Below are 6,727 nucleotides of genomic sequence, written 5' to 3'. Positions count from 1 at the left end.
TTTTAGGTCTTACATTCAAGTCTTTAATCCATTTTGAGTTAATTTTTGTGTGTGTTATGATATAGTTGTCTAGTTTCTTTCTCCCTTTCCCTTTCTGTCTTCCTTCCCTCCCTCCCTCCTTTCTATCTTTCTTCCTCCCTTCCTTTCTTCCTTCTTTCTTCCTTCCTTCCTTCCTTTCTTTTTCTCTTTCTTTCTTTCTTTCTCAGTTTTTTCAACACCATTTATCCTTCCACATATTATGTTCCTTGCTCTTCTGTCTAAATTAATATGTAGGTCTTTCACATCCTTGGTTAGGGTACTTTATTCTTTGCCTTGTGATTTAAAATGGGATTTTTTTTTCTTAATTTCTCTTTCTGCTAGCTCATTGTTAGCATATAGAAATGCAACAGATTTTCGTATATTAATCTTATATACTGAAACTTTACTGTATTTGTTTATTATTTCTAATAGTTTTTTGGTGGAGTCTTTGGGGTTTTCTTTATATAAAATGTCATCTGCAAATAGCAATAGTTTTAATTCTTCCTTTCCAATTTGGAAGCCTTTTATTTCTCTTCATTGCCTAATTTCTCTGGCCAGGACTTCCAGTACTATGCTGAATAAGAGTAGCAAGAACGGGGATCCTTGTCTTATTCCTGATCTTAGAGGGATTTCTTTCAATTTTTCACCACTGAGTATGACATTAGCTTTGAGTTTGTCACATATGGTCTTTATAATGTTGAGGTACATTCCTTCTATCCCATTTTCTTGAGAGTTTTATCATAAATGGGTTTTGAACCTTGTCAAATGCTTTTCTGTATTTATTGAGATCATCATATGGTTTTTATCCTTCATTTTGCTAAAGTAGTATATCGTATTGATTAATTGTTAAATGTTGAACCACGCTTGTATCCCTGGAATAAATCTCACTTGATCATGGTGTGTGATCCTTTTGATGTACTGTTGAATTTGGTTTGCTAATATATTGTTGAGAATTTTTGCACCTGTGTTCATTAGAGACATCGGCTTGTAATTTTCTTTTTTTATGTTGTCTTTGGAATCAGGGTAATGTTGGACTCATAAAATTAGTTAAGAAGTATTCTCTCCTCTTCAATTTTTTGGAATAGTTTGAGAAATCATCTTTGAATATTTGAATGTTTGGTAGAATCAGGGCCTTCTCTCTCTTTTTCAGTGAGTCTAGCTAAGAGTTTGTCAATTTTGTTTATCTTTTCAAAGAACTAACTTTAGTTTCATTGATATTTTCTATTGTCTTTTTAGTCCCTATTTTAGCTCTGATATATATATATGTATATATATATATATATTTTTGCCCTACCATGCAGCTTGCAGGATTTTAGCTCCCAGACCAGGGATTGAATCTGGACCCCCTGTGGTAGAAGTGCAGAGTCTTAACCACTGGACTGCCAGGGAAGTCTCTCTGCTCTGATTTTTATTATATCCTTCCTTCTACTAACTTCGGGTTTCATTTGTTCTTTTTCTAGTTCCTTTAAGAGAAAAGTTAGATTATTTGAGATTTTTTTTTTTCCTCGTTGTAGGCCTGTATTGCTATAAAATTCCTTCTTAGTACCTACCACTTTTGCTGTGTCCCATAGATTTTGGTTATGTTATATCTTCATTTTCATTTGTCTTCAGGTAATTTTTTATTTCTCCTTTGATTTCTTCATTGACCCAACAGTTGTTCAGTAGCATGTTGTTCAGTATATGCATATTTGTGATTTTTCCAGTTTTTTTACTGGGGTTGATTTCTAATTTCATACCACTGTGGTAAAGAAAATGACACTTGATGTGATTTCAAACTTCTTATATTTATTGAAGATACACACACATTTTTGGTGTGTCCCAAAATTTGTTCTATCCTTGAGAAATTTCCATGTGCATTTGAGAAGAAAGTGTATTCTACTGATTTGGATGGAACGTTCTGTACAAATCTATCAAATTTATCTGGTCTAATATTTCATTTAAGGCCAATGTGTCCTTATTGACTTTCTTTCTGGTGGTCTATTCATTGATGTAAGTGTGGTGTTAAAGTCTCCTACTATTATTGTGTTACTGTCAATTTCTCCTTTAGTTCTGATAATAATTGCTTTATATATTTTGGTGCTTCTATTTTGGGTACCTATATATTAATAATTGCTGTGTCTTCTTGATGAATTTTCACCTTTATCATTATATACTGTCCATTTTTGTATCTTGTTACCTTTTTTTTGCTTGAAGTCTATTTTGTCTCATATAAGTGTGGTTACACTTGCTTTATTTTGGCTGCCATTTGCTTGGAGTATCATCTTCCATCCCTTCACTTTTAGCCTATGTTTTGTTGTTAGAGCTGAAATTTGTCTTCTGGAAGCAACATATAATTGGGTCTTGTTTTTTAATCTACCCAGCCACTCTCTGTCTTTTGATTGGTGAATTCAATTCATTTACATTTAGGGTGACTATTGACAGATGAGGACTTAGTACTGTCATTTTATCTTTTGTTCTCTGGATGCTCTACATCTCTATTTTTCTGTTTGCATTTCTGTCTGTCATTTTGTTTTGGTGGTTTTCTATGATATTTTTCTGTTTCCTCTTTTTTATATTTCATGTCTCTGCTCTATGTTTATGTATTGTGGGTACCCTGAGATTTGTATCAAATGTCTCACAGATAAAATAGTCCTTTTTCTGTAGATAGCATCTTCATTTACCTATATGAGGTCCATCCTTTTCCTCTTCCCCTTTTATGCTTTGTTGTCTCAAATCATCCCTTTTTATGTTGTGACTATGTTACCAAAATGAAATAGCTATAGTTATTTTTCTGCTTTCTTTTTTTCTCCCCATAACCTGTATGCTATAATGAAGTGTTTAAAAACTGATTTTGAAAAAGAATTGCAATTTTCTGCTTCTGTCTATTTATCACCTTGCTCAAAGTTTTGTGTATTTTTGTATTTTGTTGTTGTTGTTTCTGGTAGAAAAGCTTCTTTCAACATCTCTTGTAAGATAAGTCTAGTGTTGATGAACCCACTCAGCTTCTGTTTGTCTGGGAAAGTATTTATCCTTCATATCTGAATGATAACTTTGTTGGATAGAGTAGTCTTAGCAGACAGTTTTTATTTTTCAGTATTTTTGTGAAGGTCACTCCACTCCCTCCTGGCCTGGTAGGGTTTCTGCTGAGAAATCTACTGATGGTCTAATGGGGGTTCCTTTGTAGGTTACCATCCATTTTTCCCTGGCTCCCTTTAAAATTCTTTCTTTGTCATTGACTTGTAACCATTTTAATATAGTGTGTCTTGGAGAAAGTCTTTTTGCATTGAGATAATAAGGTGTTCTCTAAGTTTCATGGACTTGTATATCTGGTTCCTTCCCCAGGTTTGGGAAGGTCTCAGCTATTATTTCTTTAAATAAACTCTGCTCCTTTCTCCCTCCCTTCTCCTTTGGGGATACCCATTACCCAAATGTTGCCCTTCCTAAGAGTCAGATAGTTCTGTTAGAATTTCTTTTTTAGAATTTTAAACTCTTTGTAAAGCATTCCTTCTGTTCATTATTTTTATTCCTGAGCTCATTAAACTGCTTTTCTGAGTTTTCTTGTATTTCATTGAGTTTCTTCATGAAAGTTATTTTGAATTCTCTATCAGCTAGATCATAATATTCCACATAAAATTCCATGACTTTAAGTTTCGATTCTGCAAAATTGTCATTTTCTTTTTGTGGCATAGTGTTAACTGTGGTTTTTCATGGTACTTGATGAGTTGTTTCTCTGCCAATGCATTTGAAGTTAAATGACAGGTTAGAAGTTCTTTTCTTCTGTTTTCTGTTAAGATGTGCTATAACAAAAGTTTTTGGGTTCTCTTACCTAAGCTGCCTCTGGTTATTTTAGAGTTGACACTTTCCAGCCTCCACTCTCTCTGTAAGAGCTGTGGCTTCATGCCTTTGTTATCACTTCTTGTGCTTCTAGGGTTGTTGTTGCTTTGCTTCTACCAGAGCCACTGTCCTCTTCCCTCATGTCCAAGATCCCCTGAGTCATAGGTTTGGCTGCTATGGGGGAAGGAGGGCCATGGAGAGAGGCCTGGGGTCATGCAGGTACCTCTGCCATGTCTGGTGTTTTAAGATTTGCAGGCTTGGGCTTCCCTGCTGGCACAGTGGTTGGGAATCTGCCTGCCAATGCAGGGGACATGGGTTCGACCCCTTGTCCGGGAAGATCCCACATGCCATGGAGCAACTAAGCCCGTGAGCCACAAGTACTGAGCCTGTGTGTCTGGAGCCTGTGCTCCGCAACGGGAGAGGCCGCGACAGTGAGAGGTCCGCACACTACGATGAAGAGTGGCTCCCACTCTCCGCACTGGGAGAAAGCCCTCACACATAAACGAAGACCCAACACAGCCAAAAATTAATTAATTAATTAATTTAAAAAAGAAAAAAATACTAATTCTCTCTGTGTTTAAAAAAAAAGATTTTCAGGCTCCACCGTTGCAAATGAGTGGGGTGGAGGAGACTGTGGTCATGGGCAGCTCAGTTGCTTGAGGGACAGTGTACCAGGCCCTACTGTGGCTGCTGTCCTATTACCTGTGGCCTTGGGTGGTGCTGTGGTAGGAAGGCCAGGGTCATGTGAGCCACCTCCCCTGCTACTACTGGATTCTGGAAGCTGTGGGCTCAGTTGCTGTTGTTAGAGGGCCAGAGGGCATCAACTCTGCTCTTCCCTTAGTTCCTTCTCCTCTGTGTGTTCTAGTCCACCCACCTTTAGAGGTACAGACGTGTGGAATTGTCTGGTGTCCTGTTCTAATGAACAGAGGCACCTTTTTTGAGTTGTAGGTGTTTTACTGGCTGTAGACTGAAGAGGACAGAGAAAAGTAGCTTCTCACTCCACTATGTTGCTGACATCACTCCACACTCTTTCTTTTTAATGAGTACCAGTATGAGAGCATATTGCCAGCCCTTTGCCAACACATTTCAGCTTAATAAATTAATTGCTTATACATAAGCCTTTTCTCTGGGTTAAACTTGAGTGAGAATAAAGATTACAAGACCACATCACTATTTTAGATATGCAATCCATTTACTTAATTTTCCAATTTCTGTACCTTGAACTGTGGATAAAGAGCTCATTTTGAGAAGTATATTTGTGTGTGTTTATGCACACATGTATATTAGGTGTAGTTAGGGTAAGACTGGAGAGGAGTACAAGTTGATGTGGTTGAAGTTTATTTTGGATTCTATGGGCCAAAGCAAAAAAAAAAAAAAAAAAAAGAATTCATTTCAGTGCTATTCACAATGGCCAAGATGTGGAAACTACCTTAATGTCTGTTAATAGACGAATGGATAAAGAAAATGTGGTATACAATGGAATATTATTCAGTCTTAAAAGAAGGAAACATGGGTGAACCTTGAGGACATTAAGTGAAATAAGCCAGTTGCAGAAGGACAAATAATGCGTGATTCCAGTTATGTGAGAGATCTAAAATAATCAAATTTAAAGAGGCAGAGAATAGTATGGTGGTTGTCAGGGGGCTGGGGAGAGGAGGAAATGGGGAGTTTCTAAACAACGTGTATAAAATTTCACTGGTGCAAAAAAGAATAAGATCTGGAAAGCTGACGCACAACATTGTGCCTATTGTAGCAATACTGTATTGTACATGTTAACAGTCTGTTAAGAGGGGAAACCTCATGTGAACTTTTCTTACCGAAGTAAAGAATTTGAACTTGAATCTGAGTGTGATGGAACTGGAGGGTTTTCAGCAGAAGAGTGACATGATCTGATTTAGATTTTTAAAGGTCAAAACGACTGCAGCACAGAGTGTATGTCAGAGAACAAAAGTGGGAAGAAGGTGCTCAGTTAGGGTACTCTTACAGAATTCCTAATGAGACATGATGGCGATGCCATGGACTTGGATACTATCCACAGAGAGAGTATGAAGCAGATGGATCCAGGTGTCTCCTGAAAGATGATCAGATGTAGTCAGGCAAATGGTAAAGTAAAGCAGCATCTCTTTCTACAAGGAAGAGGTTATTTTAAACTCCTATTTTAATCAACTAACAATTTGTGTCCTGTGGTTTCTTAAGTGCTGGAGGATATAAGCCATGTGCATTCTCGTTCATGCCAAGAGTCATGGTCCTAAGTAACTAAAGTGGCATTCCAAGCATCTGAAAATAAACCCAGTGGTCCACTGTGATGTAGACTCTTAGTGCTCAGGTAAACCCCGTTCTCTCCTTCTTTAGCACATGGGAGGGAACCACTTCCCACATCATGTGACTAACTCTGGTCAGTAAAATGTGAGAGAAATAAGGTGAATTACTTTCAAGCTGGGCATTTAAGTGTAGTCTTCTGCCTTTGCCTTCTCTCTTCTGCTGCAAGAGAAACCTTGGATGGCATATGTTAAGATATCAGAGTCACCACAAGATAGAAATGACTGGACCTCTCAAAGTCCGCATCATAAGACTGCAAAATAAACGTTAGTTGTTTTAAGCTATAGAGATTTAAGATATATTGGCTACTGTAGCATAGCCATTCATTAATTATCTTGATTAATACATATAATCGGTAAAAATAAACATGTTATAAAAGTAATACCACATATTGACTTTCCAAGGTAAAAAGTTGCACTAGGATTATTTCAACCGTGTTTGTTTTGTGCCTGCTATGCAATGTAATCTCCATATACTTAAAGATAATATATTCCCAATAAACCTGAGTTAGGTATTACTAATCACACTTTTTTTCTAGATGAGAAAACTGGCTTAGGAAGGTGCTAACTGGCTCTTG

This window comes from Kogia breviceps, chromosome 6, assembly GCF_026419965.1.
Source record: "Kogia breviceps isolate mKogBre1 chromosome 6, mKogBre1 haplotype 1, whole genome shotgun sequence".
Taxonomy (NCBI): domain Eukaryota; kingdom Metazoa; phylum Chordata; class Mammalia; order Artiodactyla; family Physeteridae; genus Kogia; species Kogia breviceps.
The sequence above is the reverse complement of the archived record's forward strand: the minus strand, read 5'-3'. Positions refer to the sequence as shown.